The 17,663-nt window shown below is 40.4% G+C and overlaps 2 long non-coding RNA genes across 2 annotated transcripts; both read right to left on the reverse strand.

Annotated features, from left to right (window-relative positions):
• Window positions 1–1,718: 1,718 nt before the first annotated feature.
• Window positions 1,719–2,583, reverse strand: LOC131599234 (uncharacterized). Its single transcript, XR_009282652.1, has 3 exons — window positions 2,231–2,583; window positions 2,028–2,114; window positions 1,719–1,921 (listed from the first exon to the last, which is right to left on the reverse strand). It is a non-coding gene; the product is annotated as an uncharacterized LOC131599234 (long non-coding RNA).
• Window positions 2,584–13,127: 10,544 nt separating this feature from the next.
• Window positions 13,128–14,211, reverse strand: LOC131599235 (uncharacterized). The gene is made up of 3 exons (XR_009282653.1): window positions 13,569–14,211; window positions 13,366–13,452; window positions 13,128–13,259 (listed from the first exon to the last, which is right to left on the reverse strand). It is a non-coding gene; the product is annotated as an uncharacterized LOC131599235 (long non-coding RNA).
• Window positions 14,212–17,663: the final 3,452 nt, after the last annotated feature.

Consider the following 17,663-nt stretch of genomic DNA (forward strand, 5'->3'; position numbering starts at 1 on the left):
TTTAGTGTATTTTGGATTTTTGGGCGTACAACCCTGATTTGAATGTGTCACTGTTAGATGCGGTGATCAATAGATTTGATCATTATAGCTAACAGATTACGGGGCATTGCTGGTTACTCGGATCGATAGATTGATCGTCGCGGGCAGCAAATTGAATGTATTTTAATTTATGTATATTTTTATCTCTCGTCTAGTGCGACTAATAGATTTAGTCGGGTCGAGGAGAGAATTTAAATAAAGGGTTTATTAAATTATTAATCAAATAGATTAAATTAATCAAAATTATTTCTCGCCTACTGCGACTAATAGGTATAGTCGGTTCGGGGAGAAAATTAATATTAAGATTAATGTTTTGCCAAATGGCCATGGGATTAGACAAACCCTAACACTTACACCTTTATGGGGTTTTTGTGATTTAATATTAATTATAATTAATTAAATCATTTAAGTCGAATAATCGAAATAATCGAATAAATAATTCTAAACCCCTAATTATAACCTTAATCCTAATTTAAATATATTGTTAATTTAATTCAATTATATATACAAAATATTGAATTCAATTATATAATCATATGTAAAAGAAAAATAAATAAATAAATAAAAGAATGATAAAACCTGGCTGGGATCCCGTGTATCAACCTTTGAATACCCATGGTGTACCTTCTTCTTTACAAGCATTGGATCTGATCGCCAGCAAGATCCTGTGGCTGCTGGTTGAGGGCGTATGGTGAGCCTCTCAACGTAACGCACACCGGAACTATAAGTGAGCTATAACATGAATTCACAAAGAAGGGAACCAAAACGTCCTCCACAGGTTTCGAACCCAGGAGGTTGTGGTTGCAAGCCTCTATGTACTACCAGCTACTCTGCACGCTTCAATTGTTAACATGGCGAACACGTAAACTAATATAGAAAAATAAGTAATAAACTTAAAATAAAAATAAAATAAAATAAGCACGAATACTGCTCATGTCCTTCTTCTTCGTTTCAACAGTTCACGAACAACCCCATGGCCACCCCTACGAATTTCACACCCAAGCAACAAACGCTATTAATCATGAATAAAAACCCAGATCAACATAAAATAATCATGCGAATTCAATGAGATCCTTTATTTGTCTTGAAAGCCCTTCCACGCTGTTGCACCCCAAAATTTGCCCTCTTTATCCGTGCTATAAGTTATCAACGACGTTTATTTCGTCTTTCAAAAATCAAGGAAAAATAATAAAGAGTTTCTTATACACGGTGTCTACAATCGTTAATTCAATTGAGCTTCATTGGATTTCATGTTGAGGTGTTCTTATGTGCTTCATTGTTTTTCTTCCTCAAGAATTCCTCAAAGCATTATTGTTATGTCGGATTGAAGTACAGTGCATGTCATGGTGTGAGAGTTAGACTTGTGGGTTCATTTTGTTCAAGGCGTACTTATTCTTGCATTTTTACCTTTAGCTTGCAATATGAATGACTTAGCTTAGCGATTGAAGATAAGGTTGTGTTCGAAGAATAAGATGATCGGAATTTAAAGTTTGATTCAAGTTGAAAGATTCACTCATATGGATTACATACGAGTTTCAAGATAAGATCATCCAACAATATTCATATTCATTACAAAAAGCCCATTAAAATTCATTACAAAAATACATACAAAGATAATCAAATATCCATCATCCATTTATCAAATCAAATGTTCATTACAATCATACAAAATTGTCCAATTGATGTCCATTACAAAAATTACAAAAATTTCATACATTCCAAAGTCCAAAAATCCATTCATCACAAGAGTCCAGCCCATTACAAAATTACAACAAAAAAAAAAGAAACCATAAACTTGTTCTGAATTTTCTAAGCCGAGGTCATGCTTCTATAACTCCCAACTACATATCCAAAAGCCAAATGGCTTCAAGTCTAAACCGCCCTGCACAAAAGACCGTGGAAACCGATTACACTAGCTTTAAAGGTGAGGTTCATAACAGAAAAGTTCAGCAAAAAAAATCTGAAGAAAAGAAAAGATGGTAACAAACTTCAATCTCTCTTGCTCTGGACCTCCTTCACTTCAATCTCAACACGTAACAAACTTTTGGATTCACCATCAATTATCTTCACGATTTCTCCAGAAAACAACACAAAAGCTCAAGCTCAGCAGGGGATAAAAGATCGGTAACAGAATAACAAAAACGGAGATAACAGAAAATTGAGGAAAAAAGGTAACAGAATAGGAACTCACCAAGAACGTAACAAACTTTCTAACAGAAAACTCAATCTCTCTCTTCATCTCTCTTCTGAATTCAGAAACTCACTCCATTGATCTCAACCTTCTTCATCTATAACAAACTCTGAATCATCATCTTCACAGGGGCTTCAGAAAACAATTGGCAAGAATGAACGAAGTCATCGAATCCGTTCATTATCTTCACTTCTGAAATCCTCCACACGCTCCTTCATCCTTCAATCTTCATAATCATACAATCATCATTCATCTTCAATCTTCATCAATTCCAATCATCATCGATCACCAACCTGAACTTCGCCTCTCGCAATACACCTTCGGCATCAACAAATCAACGACCTCGCACCGCACGACGATAACAAACTGCGTTACGTTCACGTATCACAGGCTCATGAAAGGGACGGAGAGGTGAGAAGAAGATTCAGCGTGTACCTAATATTTCTCTGAACTTCCTGTCACTCTTAACATGTTCCGAGCATCATCGGAGTAGCACATCGGAGAAATCGAGAACAGAGGGAGTGAGAACTTAAAACGAGAGCTCCACCGGAGAAGCTGAATGATCGAGGAAGCGAGATCGAATGACTCGAGAAAGATTGACCGAAGAGATGAAGCCACGCCGTTTCGTTTTTGGTCATGGCGATGCTCTGAAAGCTCATCGGAGAAGGCTGAGGCCATTACTGCCGCGCCGTTTACATGAGGAAGAGAGATCGAGAGAGCATCAGAGAGAGAGGTCCGGCCGCCGTTTGGTCTCGCACGTGAAAAAGAAAAGAGAACGTCAACAGACACATCGTAACCCTAAACTCCTTCTTTGATATTTTACTGTTGATTATGTTTGGATTTAAGCATTAGGTGATGTTAATTGGGTTTAGTATGAATTGAGTGAGTATTAATTTTGTTTAGTGGATTAATCAAGTGATAGAACCTGAATAAATCTGAATAAATCTGATTTGGATTGAGAACTCATTGGGCCTCCTTTCATGAACTTGTATACCTCCCTATAGCCCACGCACCATCTCTGTTTTTTTGGTCATGCTGAAATCAATACAAAAACAGTGCGCTTTGGACTAAGCTCAGTGGGCCTGCGCCCTCATTGATGTCTGCACCACTTTTTTTCAGCAATAAACCCCTTGTGTACATATTTTCACATTAGATTTAATTGTTTAGAACTAGTTTTGTTTCTTATTTCTTTTTGTTAATAAAAATGCCATGAAAACAATAATTGTTGTTAGAATTTCCATGATATAAAATGCCATAATAAAATCGTTGCTTTTGTTTCATTTTTGTTAGCTTCTTAACATGATAAAAAGATAATAAAAACACGTAATATTTCTTTGTTAGATTTTAAATGCTTTTGTTGCATAGTTTTGTTCTATTATTTTTAGATGAAAATGTCATAAAAAACAATTTGCTCTTGTTAGATTTTGTTTTAGAATTTACTTAGAATTTAATTTCTATTATTTTCTATGGCGGGTGCGTGCCTCCTTGTTATTATTGATTTGGTTGATAAGATGTGCGAGGTACTTCGAGAGCCTTCGATTGCGATTCGACTTGCTTCGTGTTCCACTTTATTTGTGGGACACGAATTCGCTTCCGGTGCGATTGATTTGCGTTGTGTTCCACTTTATTTGTGGGACACGAACTTATGCCCGATGCGATTCATCTGATCTCTCATTCATTGAGATGTATATTCCTGTATTGTCTGGCTTGTGTTCTCTTGCAGGTAGCTTATGTGGTTATGCTCGACGTGTACCACATGCCGCTTGTGATTTATTTTCACGACGACGCTTTCTGACTCGCTTTGCTTGATGATGGCTTACGCGAAGTACTTCGGACTTCTCTACTTACGCGTGCTAGCCCATTGCGGATTTGCTATCCGTTTGGTATCGTTCCCTATTCCCTTTTACTTCTTTCTGTACTTTATCGCTTTCTCGCGTCATCCTATAACATGAGAAGTAGGACATAGACATGCATCTGGCCAAGCCCTCGAAAGAGGCTCTGTTTTTGTTGGTGTGTTTACATTTGTGCTTTGCGGCAGGGAGTCACGGTGTAATAAGTCCTATATGGCACTCCGTTAAGTCCTCATGGAAGGCACGCGGAAAGGGTTAGCAATCAACCCCCGCCTAGTCTCATCGAGTCTGTTCAATATGCGCACGCTACGCGTTGCTCGCTTCTGTACCTGCACAAGATCTTGTTATCGAGTATGTCAGGAAAATGGTTCATGTATCCGCACCCCCGCCTTTCCTATAGCTCGCGTCGCTCGACGTTGATGCTCGGTGTACGCATGCACCGTTTTCCTTTACGATCCGTAACGGCTTGGTTGCTGAGAGGGATCCGCTCCTCTTGTCTATGGCCCGGTCATTTTCGCGAGGTCTAATGCTTGGTTGACTTAGATTGAGTTGCTCCCCTTGGCTATGGCGGGACCGCTTTTCTACCACTCGGCCAGTGCCGTTGGTTTTGTTTGCTTTACGAGCGGATGCTCGTTTGTGTGATATTCTTGTGTGCTTCCTTTTTCCCCCGTAGGTTGATAGTTTAGTTTAGACTTGTACCCTTTGTATGATAACATTAGGTAGCAAGCTTTCCCCCTTAGTTTAGGTCTTCCTCATGCATTCTTTAAAACACAAACCACACTCTTTGATTTTCTTTTCTTAAGAGCTTGTTATTTCCGCTCCATTCCCAACATAAGTCTCCAAAGGTCGAGCAGCGGAGTGTGAATGTAACTCGTTCACCTAAAAAACACAAAAAACAAACAGAAATTAGGTAGCCGAGCTACGGTAGCTCTGATTCTGCAAAACAGATACGTAGGCAGCGGGGTAGGGCCCGTGCGAGCACAATCTTTTCTTTTCCCTACATTCTGCATTCATTTTAGTCCAGATTAGCGCAGATTTGTTACACACCCATAGATTTAGACACTAGCGTGGATACCATCGAGTACGATGGGCGCGAGGGGTGCTAATACCTTCCCCTCGCGTAACCGACTCCCTTACCCTTTTTCTCTGGTCGTGAGACCGTTGTTTTGTTTTGTGGTTTGCTGGCATTCCCTTCCTTTTCAGGATAAATATGTTAGTGGCGACTCTGTTAATTTTCGCGGTAGCGATAGCTGGCGACTCTGCTGGGGACGTCTCGACCTGTTGCTGGTCCGGACTCGGCGAGTCGATCCTAGCGCTTGTGTTTTTATCATTGGGTGTTTTTATTGCTTTGCATATTTACCTGTTTGCATTGCATTCTATGTGCGCTTTTACTTTTCTGCATCATATTCTGGACTGTCTGGATTTCTGTCTGTGGGTGGGTGTTTCAAGAGGTAAAAGGCCCAATACCCAGGCTATGAGTGATACCATAGGAACTAGGACTAGAGTGGCCGTGACGGACAGAAGGCGTATGCCTGATTGATCTGATCACGTATCCACGGGCAGAGCTTGGTGGGATGAGGCAATATCGTATGATAACGCCTACATTCGATCCTCTGTTGGCTTTTTGACCTACCCTGGCCTAGATTTACCCGTGAGTGGGGCGGGAATCAATGATTATATAACAGGTACATTGTTGGTGACCGTTGTTCTCGTTCGAGGGTTGTTACCATGGTCCTTGTTCGTGGGTTACCGTTGTTCTCGTTCGAGGGTTGTTACCATGGTCCTTGTTCGTGGGTTACCGTTGATCTCGTTCGAGTGTACTATTGGTTCTTGTTCGAGGGTTACTATGGTTCTTGTTCGAGTGGTGATTGGTGTTCTATCCCAGTGTGTTATTGACTATGGGCTTTGGTTCCGTGAATTGACATTCTATGTTCCATATAGTATACCATCTGGGGGCCGAACCTTTGGCTTTGTATTATGTGTGTTACCGGCAGTCCAGAATGCCTGGTGGGCGGCAACAAGTCCCACCACTTTGCATCATTGCATATTTACTTTCCAAAAAATGATGTACAAAAAATAACTAGCATACATGTTCCTGCCATTTCCAAGAAATCGTATCTTTAAGCCTCGTATCGAGCTTTTCCATCTCTTATGTGCTAAAAAAAACAAAAACATGAGGATTCCTTGGAAATCGAATGAACATGGCATCACATTCATATCATGCATCTCATACATTCCATGCATAACAGGTATTCAAGATCGATGATCTCTTATTCAGACTTGGTACTCTCTTCAGACTCACAGACTCGACTTGCCATTATTGGGTGCTCAAAGATCAGTCATGAAACAACCTTGTGGGGTGATCAAGAGGAAAGCTCAGTTGGGGTTTATTTTTGAAGACTTGTCTTATGCTCATTTTCTCCCATGCTTGAGGTATTTGCAACTGGTTAAGCATCGTACTGTGTGGATGTCTACATATTCTTTACTTGATGATGATGACACTAGGTGTGAGTTCCATTATGGGGAACCTGGTTATGATGTTAGGATCTGCAAGACTTTGAAGTTGCTTGAGGCTCCCGCACGAGGGATAAGCAAGACATTGTCTATCTTGAGCATTGCACCATTTGCATTGCTCGAATCCCTAAAGCACTTACAAATTCCGTGTGACTTCACCAGAATCTTCTGCCAGAAAGTAATCAAAAGTGGTTTACATAGAAACCTCTCATTCTCAAGGTTCTTCTTCACATCCTGAGTCACCTCCTCCTCTTGGAGTTTTCCTTGTCAATAGTCTTTGCTTGTCAACAGAGACAAAAAGAATGTAAGAAGCCAGTTGATGTCATCTCAATGCCTGGTGTTCAGTTGCTTTCCTGTTTGATGTAATTTCAGTCGGTTAAGATTCGTTGCTTTGTTTGATGGATTGTTCTCCTAATTTCAATGACAATACTCGGTGTTTTCCATTCTCGGGGCACCTGATCATAATGTCAAGTCTTACAGGGTGTTGAGGTACAATAGTCCATAACTTGCTCGATGCAGAGATGGTTGAGTTTATTCATAATGGTTCCTACCAGTCAATCCCATTTCATCTGCTGCAAGTAGAATGTTTGATCCTCCTCGAGGAAGTAACTCATGAGAATCACTTGTAATTGGTACTGCCAGAGATTTCCTTCACAGCAGCTGTTGTGTGTTCCAAGTAACGACTTTGATGACCAAGCGGCAGAGGTTATTGTTGATCGCTGATAGTAATACAAGTCTCCTCCATTCATGATGGTGTTTTCTGTTTCAGCAGCTATATTTAAGGCTCCCGACCGAGGGATAAGCAAGACTCTGTGTTCTTGAGTTTGCATCATTGGCGGCTCAAATCCCTAAAGCATTCATAAACTCTAGTGGCTGTTGTTTGGGGCTCCCGACCGAGGGATAAGCAAGACGCCTTGTATCTTGAGTTTGTGCACCACTGGCACAACTCAAATCCCTAAAGCTGAGCACTTACAATTTCTGTATGGCTTTGTCAAAATCTTCTTCCAGGAAGTAATCTAAAGTGTTCTGCAGGAACATATGCTATTGCTTGGTGTGCTTCCCACTCTGGGGGCACTTGGTTATCTTATTGAAGGTTGTCAGTCATTCAGAGAGAAGGTACAAGACCTGATTGATTCAAAGGCTATCATATTCGCACTTGAAGGCCAGAATTGAAGTTTTCCTTTGACTTAGCGGATCTTTTGAAGCAATAAGTCCATACGGAGAAGATCTCCTCAACATTGGCAATTCTTAATTCATCATGCATGTTCATGTTTAAGCTTTCTTGTTTTGTCAATTCTGTTTGCATGCAAAACTTGTTTGTTTTTGAACTATAATCATAATGCATTGAACATGTTTGTCTTGAAAAAAATTCATTCACTTTTGCTCTTATATGTTTTCTACGCTTTTTGTGGTACTCAACTCTTGTTAATAAAGCATGATAACTCCGAAGGGAGGATGATGAACATAATACCAAGAACCTCAAATGGTATGCTTTTGAGTAGAACCCTGTTGATGATGTACAGGCATTGTTTCAAATCCCCAAACATTGGAGATATAAGGGAGTGAAACCCTCGTTAACCCCTCTGAGCCTTCGAAGTAGGAGTTTCTTTTCTATAAAAAAAACCCTCACATTTAACCCAGGGGCGGGTAGTGTTCAGTTAACCTGATCGAGCATTCAAAATTCATCAGGAGCACACATACAAAGATACAATAATGGTTATCTTTCAGAAGGTTGAGGATAGTCAGATCCACAACGATTATCCCTCACCTCAGGAGGTCGAGACATCAAATTTATCCCTCACATCAGGAGGTCGAGACCAACATCAAAGCCGTTGTGGTTTATCCCTCACATCAGGAGGTCGAGACCAACATCAAAGCCGTTGTGGTTTATCCCTCACATCAAGAGGTCAAAATATGATGATACCACAATGGGAATTCTTCATCAATCAAAGACTCAGGTAGTCACAATCACTTCTAACAAATCAGAGATTCCGGATCACACGACTTGTTAAAAAAAAAAAGAAGAATGAAAAAAAAAAGAGAAGAAAAGCCCGCTAAGTCAACTAGTTGAAAACATGTGACTTAGGCAAAAATTAGGGCATCCCGCTGGACATCCAAATCAAAATTCAAAAGAATTTGTCCAGGCAAAAGTTAGGGAAACAAAACAAAAAAAAAGTGAAAGCAAAACAAGGATTACAAAAAAAAAGATCCTCATCAAAAGAACGAAGTCGTGTGATCAGACACCAAAAATGAAAGGTAAAGTGACTGTCGTGTCCAGAAGACCTCATTGACTCCTCAATCATTTCCAAACTCCTCTTGAAGGATGAATGCTCGTTTCAAGTTAGCTGAACTTAGGACTGGAGAACATCATGAAGGGGGTGGGCACCAAATAATTTTGAGCCTAAAAATCCTTTTTCTTAAACTGTGAACCTGACCACGTTACAACCCTGAAAAGTCCTAATTGAAGCAGGGTTAATTCGAAAGCAGACTATACATGAGAACACGGTAAGCTGACTCATAGGAGATCCGCTAAACGCTTGAGTTGGTATCACACCATCTTTCTTTAACAAAAAACTCGATGTCACGACATCCTTTCAAAAAGTTTCTTTAAACTTCAAGATAAACATACTTTTTGCATTAGAATTATATTTCTCATAATAAACATTCTTTGCATATGAACAAGTGCTTAACATCAGGAAAGTTTCCACAATGAACTTCAGATAAAAAGTTTTATCCTCCTAAAGGACAAGTTGTCTTCAGAACTCCGTTGAGTTGAAGCAATAATATCTCAAAGTCTGATCACCCTCAGGGGCACAGAAGCGTTTGATTACTCTATCGAGTAAGTTTTCAATCAATCTGAGGTAATCGGGTCAAGATTCAAAGAATCTCTCAAAATGCTAAGCAATCAGGGGCATGGTTCCAAAGTTCATGATACTGGGGCAAGTTGGCTATGATAGCATGAATCTCAAGAAATCTTTACGAGACAAATTTCTTCAAAGTCCTTAAGGCTGGGGCAAAACACTATGCAGTGGCATTCTTTCCTCATCATGAGGTGTTCAGATTAAAGTTTAGATGTGAGCTAAGCAGCTTATGAACTTAAGAACTGTCAGGGTTGTCATCCTCAGCAGTCAGAAGCTGAAAGTCCAATACTTGTTGGCATCCTTACAATCAATACGAATATGCAGAACACTATGAAAGCCAATCCCTGTTTGGTCCCTTTGGAGTCAACACTTGCTTGGCCCCTTAAGCCCACTTCCTGGTGGCATCTTCTCGAAGAACCAATGCATGTTTGATACTCCGGCCTATGCATGTTTGGTGTTCTAATCATTGCTTGCCTATCAGCTCATTGAATCCATTGCTTGTTTGGAAAGTTTCAAGCTCAGATGTCTGACAATTTGTTTGCTTTTGCATTTGCCCATTGTGGGCGAGCATCACTATCCTATGCCATGTGAGGAAACCCCGCAGACGTCATGCTATATCCTGGGGCATTTTCATTTGTTTATCTCACAGGTGCATCCTTTCGAGTACACCATGTCAGCGTAGTGGCGGATCTAGCCAAGCGAGAGATCCCCATTCCCCAGCTGAGTGCATCTAGATGAGGTTTTCTTTGTTCCAAGATTCTCATCTCCTCAGCAAAGCACATCTCAATGCAATCTCCGTGCTTCAGAAGCCTTATTCCTCAGTGGAATATCTTCTCCCCAGTTGAATCATGATTGAATGGTATCTGATTCCCCAACAAGCTCTAAATGAGGTTCCATGCCCGAGTTCCTCATTTTCCCCAGTAAAGCTTTTCTCTCCCCAACAGATTGACCTGTTGTCCCCAAGAGAGTCATCTTATTCCCCAGTGGAGTGGTCTTAACAAGAGGTTCTTATGCCGAGTTCCTTATCCCCAGCGGATTTCTTATCTTCTTAGTGGATCACTATGCAGAAGTATTCATATTCTCCACTGAGTCTCTCAGCAGAGTTTCACATGCATCCTCAGCAGAATCTGTGTCCTTCAAGGATTTCCCCAGCGAAATGCGTTCTACACAAGCGAGTCGGTTACTCCCCATCAGAGTTATCTCCATGACTTGCTCTTATCTCCACATCCCCAGAATGTCGAGAATTTGCTTCTCCAGTGAAGTTGCCAGGGTATTCCCTAAGCAGATAATTGGGATGTCCATATCCCCAAGCAGGATTTATTTCCCAACCAGAGCTCGCGTCTAGATTTGATCATCTCCAGCAGATTTCCGATCCATCTTTGTCAGCTCGTAATGGTGACCCTTTGTCACTCATCTTGTCCTCCACGCAGAGTTCCATACTCTCTTCAGGATTACTTCAGCAATTCAGTGCTCTTCCGCTGTTTCCCTAAGCAGCGTCTGAATCATGCATCATTTGCATAGCATTCTCAAAAGCGTGTAGCGTCTTCCTTCTCCGGAACGTTATTCCATAAACATTCATACATGCATCATGCATAAATCATATCATATTTGTTTCTTTCTACAGGAAAGTTATCAAGTTTCAAAATGCCGCCTAGAGAGCAACTCGCCTAATCATTACAGGCGCTTATCCTGATGTTCAAATCAGAAGAAGTTTGTCTTCCTATCTTGACACCGTCAGATTAGTTGAAGGCTTACTTATTCTCGATGCCCTCAGATCGGTTGAAGATATTTGTTCCTATCCTGATTCCATTTTAGTTGAAGGAACCGCCTCCGAATCTCCCAAGATCTTCCTAAGGAGCAAGCCTGCTGATGCTTTAGATCAGTTGGAAATATCTACGTCCTGACGATTTATTTTCGTTCAGAAGAAGAACTCATCTGCCCAGTCCTGATGCTTACTATCAGTAGAAGATGTTTTCTTTTCCCGGCGCACACAGTTCGGAAGAGATATCCGTTCCTATTCCTGATAAACCAGACTTTCAGTTGAGGGAACTGCCTCCGGATCTCGTCGATCTTACGATGGAGCAAGCCATTGATGCCCAGATCAGATGGAGATATCTGCCTGATTGACTTTTTCATTCAGAAAAGGATTGTTCTACTTATTTTCTGGCATCATGTCCAGATCAGTTTAAAGACTTCCTTTCCCGGCGCACACAGTTCAGAAGAGATATCCGTTCCTATTCCTGATAAATCAGACTTTCAGTTGAGGGAACCGCCTCCGGATCTCGTCGATCTTACGAAGGAGCAAGCCACTGATGCCCAAATCAGATGGAGATATCTACCTGATTGACTTTGTCATTCAGAAGAGGATTGTTCTACTTATTTTCTAGCATCGAGCCTAGATTAGTTAAAGACTTCCTTTCCCGGCGTACACAGTTCGGAAGAGATATTGTTCCTATTCCTGATAAACCAGACTTTCAGTTGAGGGAACCGCCTCCAGATCTCGTCGATCTTACGAAGGAGCAAGCAGCTGATACCCAGATCAGTTGGAATATCTGCCTGATGATTTAATTGCATCAGATGGAGATGTCGCCATGGTACCCAGACCAGAGATACTTACTACCCGTTGATGCCCAGATCAACCGGAATATCTCCTTTCGATTCCCAGATCGATTAGACATCTATCCCCGATTCCTGTTCGGAAGACATCTGCTACGCCTGATGCCCAGATCAGTCGAGATGTTGCTTCTCTTGATGCCCAGATCAATTGAAGTCTTTTCCCCTGCATGTGGGGTTGCCTGTTCCTTCTTATAGCAAGTTGGAGCTTATTTAATTATCCAGATCAATTGAAGTTTTTTCTCCCTGCTTGCGGGGTGATATATTCCTTCTTATTGCAAGATGGAATCTTCTATTGATTAAGAGCGCAAATTTTCGAGTTCATTCTGGTATTCAATCTTCTTCCACCTCAACGGTTCAAAACCTTCGTTTCTCACTAGTCAGGTTTAAGAAGATGGAATAGGGGCAGCTGTTGCACCCCAAAATTTGCCCTCTTTATCCGTGCTATAAGTTATCAACGACGTTTATTTCTTCTTTCAAAAATCAAGGAAAAATAATAAAGAGTTTCTTATACACGGTGTCTACAATCGTTAATTCAATTGAGCTTCATTGGATTTCATGTTGAGGTGTTCTTATGTGCTTCATTGTTTTTCTTCCTCAAGAATTCCTCAAAGCATTATTGTTATGTCGGATTGAAGTACAGTGCATGTCATGGTGTGAGAGTTAGACTTGTGGGTTCATTTTGTTCAAGGCGTACTTATTCTTGCATTTTTACCTTTAGCTTGCAATATGAATGACTTAGCTTAGCGATTGAAGATAAGGTTGTGTTCGAAGAATAAGATGATCGGAATTTAAAGTTTGATTCAAGTTGAAAGATTCACTCATATGGATTACATACGAGTTTCAAGATAAGATCATCCAACAATATTCATATTCATTACAAAAAGCCCATTAAAATTCATTACAAAAATACATACAAAGATAATCAAATATCCATCATCCATTTATCAAATCAAATGTTCATTACAATCATACAAAATTGTCCAATTGATGTCCATTACAAAAATTACAAAAATTTCATACATTCCAAAGTCCAAAAATCCATTCATCACAAGAGTCCAGCCCATTACAAAATTACAACAAAAAAAAAAAGAAACCATAAACTTGTTCTGAATTTTCTAAGCCGAGGTCATGCTTCTATAACTCCCAACTACATATCCAAAAGCCAAATGGCTTCAAGTCTAAACCGCCCTGCACAAAAGACCGTGGAAACCGATTACACTAGCTTTAAAGGTGAGGTTCATAACAGAAAAGTTCAGCAAAAAAAATCTGAAGAAAAGAAAAGATGGTAACAAACTTCAATCTCTCTTGCTCTGGACCTCCTTCACTTCAATCTCAACACGTAACAAACTTTTGGATTCACCATCAATTATCTTCACGATTTCTCCAGAAAACAACACAAAAGCTCAAGCTCAGCAGGGGATAAAAGATCGGTAATAGAATAACAAAAACGGAGATAACAGAAAATTGAGGAAAAAAGGTAACAGAATAGGAACTCACCAAGAACGTAACAAACTTTCTAACAGAAAACTCAATCTCTCTCTTCATCTCTCTTCTGAATTCAGAAACTCACTCCATTGATCTCAACCTTCTTCATCTATAACAAACTCTGAATCATCATCTTCACAGGGGCTTCAGAAAACAATTGGCAAGAATGAACGAAGTCATCGAATCCGTTCATTATCTTCACTTCTGAAATCCTCCACACGCTCCTTCATCCTTCAATCTTCATAATCATACAATCATCATTCATCTTCAATCTTCATCAATTCCAATCATCACCGATCACCAACCTGAACTTCGCCTCTCGCAATACACCTTCGGCATCAACAAATCAACGACCTCGCACCGCACGACGATAACAAACTGCGTTACGTTCACGTATCAGAGGCTCATGAAAGGGACGGAGAGGTGAGAAGAAGATTCAGCGCGTACCTAATATTTCTCTGAACTTCCTGTCACTCTTAACATGTTCCGAGCATCATCGGAGTAGCACATCGGAGAAATCGAGAACGGAGGGAGTGAGAACTTGAAACGAGAGCTCCACCGGAGAAGCTGAATGATCGAGGAAGCGAGATCGAATAACTCGAGAAAGATTGACCGAAGAGATGGAGCCACGCCGTTTCGTTTTTGGTCATGGCGATGCTCTGAAAGCTCATCGGAGAAGGCTGAGGCCATTACCACCGCGCCGTTTACATGAGGAAGAGAGATCGAGAGAGCATCAGAGAGAGAGGTCCGGCCGCCGTTTGGTCTCGCACGTGAAAAAGAAAAGAGAACGTCAACAGACACATCGTAACCCTAAACTCCTTCTTTGATATTTTACTGTTGATTATGTTTGGATTTAAGCATTAGGTGATGTTAATTGGGTTTAGTATGAATTGAGTGAGTATTAATTTTGTTTAGTGGATTAATCAAGTGATAGAACCTGAATAAATCTGAATAAATCTGATTTGGATTGAGAACTCATTGGGCCTCCTTTCATGAACTTGTATACCTCCCTATAGCCCACGCACCATCTCTGTTTTTTTGGTCATGCTGAAATCAATACAAAAACAGTGCTCTTTGGACTAAGCTCAGTGGGCCTGCGCCCTCATTGATGTCTGCACCACTTTTTTCAGCAATAAACCCCTTGTGTACATATTTTCACATTAGATTTAATTGTTTAGAACTAGTTTTGTTTCTTATTTCTTTTTGTTAATAAAAATGCCATGAAAACAATAATTGTTGTTAGAATTTCCATGATATAAAATGCCATAATAAAATCGTTGCTTTTGTTTCATTTTTGTTAGCTTCTTAACATGATAAAAAGATAATAAAAACACGTAATATTTCTTTGTTAGATTTTAAATGCTTTTGTTGCATAGTTTTGTTCTATTATTTTTAGATGAAAATGTCATAAAAAACAATTTGCTCTTGTTAGATTTTGTTTTAGAATTTACTTAGAATTTAATTTCTATTATTTTCTATGGCGGGTGCGTGCCTCCTTGTTATTATTGATTTGGTTGATAAGATGTGCGAGGTACTTCGAGAGCCTTCGATTGCGATTCGACTTGCTTCGTGTTCCACTTTATTTGTGGGACACGAATTCGCTTCCGGTGCGATTGATTTGCGTCGTGTTCCACTTTATTTGTGGGACACGAACTTATGCCCGATGCGATTCATCTGATCTCTCATTCATTGAGATGTATATTCCTGTATTGTCTGGCTTGTGTTCTCTTGCAGGTAGCTTATGTGGTTATGCTCGACGTGTACCACATGTCGCTTGTGATTTATTTTCACGACGACGCTTTCTGACTCACTTTGCTTGATGATGGCTTACGCGAAGTACTTCGGACTTCTCTACTTACGCGTGCTAGCCCATTGAGGATTTGCTATCCGTTTGGTATCGTTCCCTATTCCCTTTTACTTCTTTCTGTACTTTATCGCTTTCTCGCATCATCCTATAACATGAGAAGTAGGACATAGACATGCATCTGGCCAAGCCCTCGAAAGAGGCTCTGTTTTTGTTGGTGTGTTTACATTTGTGCTTTGCGGCAGGGAGTCACGGTGTAATAAGTCCTATATGGCACTCCGTTAAGTCCTCATGGAAGGCACGCGGAAAGGGTTAGCAATCAACCCCCGCCTAGTCTCATCGAGTCTGTTCAATATGCGCACGCTACGCGTTGCTCGCTTCTGAACCTGCACAAGATCTTGTTATCGAGTATGTCAGGAAAAGGGTTCATGTAGCCGGACCCCCGCCTTTCCTATAGCTCGCGTCACTCGACGTTGATGCTCGGTGTACGCATGCACCGTTTTCCTTTACGATCCGTGACGGCTTGGTTGCTGAGAGGGATCCGTTCCTCTTGTCTATGGCCCGATCATTTTCGCGAGGTCTAATGCTTGGTTGACTTGGGTTGAGTTGCTCCCCTTGGCTATGGCGGGACCGCTTTTCTACCACTCGGCCAGTGCCGTTGGTTTTGTTTGCTTTACGAGCAGATGCTCGTTTGTGTGATATTCTTGTGTGCTTCCTTTTTCCCCCGTAGGTTGATAGTTTAGTTTAGACTTGTACCCTTTGTATGATAACATTAGGTAGCAAGCTTTCCCCCTTAGTTTAGGTCTTCCTCATGCATTCTTTAAAACACAAACCATACTCTTTGATTTTCTTTTCTTAAGAGCTTGTTATTTCCGCTCCATTCCCAGCATAAGTCTCCAAAGGTCGAGCAGCGGAGTGTGAATGTAACTCGTTCACCTAAAAAACACAAAAACAAACAGAAATTAGGTAGCCGAGCTACGGTAGCTCTGATTCTGCAAAACAGATACGTAGGCAGCGTGGTAGGGCCCGTGCGAGCACAATCTTTTCTTTTCCCTACATTCTGCATTCAGTTTAGTCCAGATTAGCGCAGATTTGTTACACACCCATAGATTTAGACACTAGCGTGGATACCATCGAGTACGATGGGCGCGAGGGGTGCTAATACATTCCCCTCGCGTAACCGACTCCCTTACCCTTTTTCTCTGGTCGTGAGACCGTTGTTTTGTTTTGTGGTTTGCTGGAATTCCCTTCCTTTTCAGGATAAATATGTTAGTGGCGACTCTGTTAATTTTCGCGGTAGCGACACACGCAAAACCCCCATGTACGAATCCTCGAATCCTAGCAATGGTGGAATGCTAAACCTGCAGCCAAAACTCAATTAAACGATCACTCACCACATCATGGCAAACAAGATTATATAATCGAAATACTTTTATGCATCGTGAATTATCGAAACCGAAATTGAAATAAAAAATGCAAAAAAACGTGATCTAAAGGAGTCTAATCCGAGCACTTTGACTGGAGGCAGTGGCGGTAATAGCTTCAAAAAATTCCAGTGAATCGATTGGGACCGTTTGTTTGGCTTGAATCGATCAATGTTTCATTCTCCTACCTTGTTTGGCCATGCGGTTTTGAAGTTTTTGTATCGGTCTTGGAGGCTGAGTTCTGTCCAAAAAAAATCCCCCCTCCTCATTAGGATTCCTAATATATATATCATGAAAGATTTCTAGGTTAACCATTTGAATCAATTCCTTAAATTGTGAGATTAGAATTTGGTTGAAAATTGATTTACACTTTTTTCCAAATTGGTCCAAAACTCAATCTTTTCTTCCCAAACTCTTTTAACACGCAAAATTGAATCAAAAAGGGCTATTTGGATGATTGATATTGATTACAAAATCAAATCTTTAATTTAAAACTAATTTTTCATATTTATAATAATTTATTTATATTTAAATGAATTAAAAATTCAAATAAATAAAGCAAATATTATAAAAATAATTAATTAAAAGATAATTATAAGGCCCATGGTCATGTTTGGAATCCATATTTTAGGCCCAATGGTTCAAAGTATCAAACTTCTCCATTTTGCTTTAAGTGCTTTTTTTTTTCAAAATCGTCCAACTTGCGCAACTTGTGTCTTGCTCAATTTTTTAACATGTGGAGGTATTCTTGGACTTTTTGGAAAGCTTAAAGAGTCCTCTAAATGAACTTTTTGGTTTCATCTCGATTGAAGCTTCCGTGCTCAAGTTATGAGCTTTGACCCAAAAGGTGTTTTTCGTTGACTTTTGGAGGGCCTATAA

The sequence above is a fragment of the Vicia villosa genome, linkage group LG4, assembly GCF_029867415.1.
Source record: "Vicia villosa cultivar HV-30 ecotype Madison, WI linkage group LG4, Vvil1.0, whole genome shotgun sequence".
Taxonomy (NCBI): Eukaryota; Viridiplantae; Streptophyta; class Magnoliopsida; order Fabales; family Fabaceae; genus Vicia; species Vicia villosa.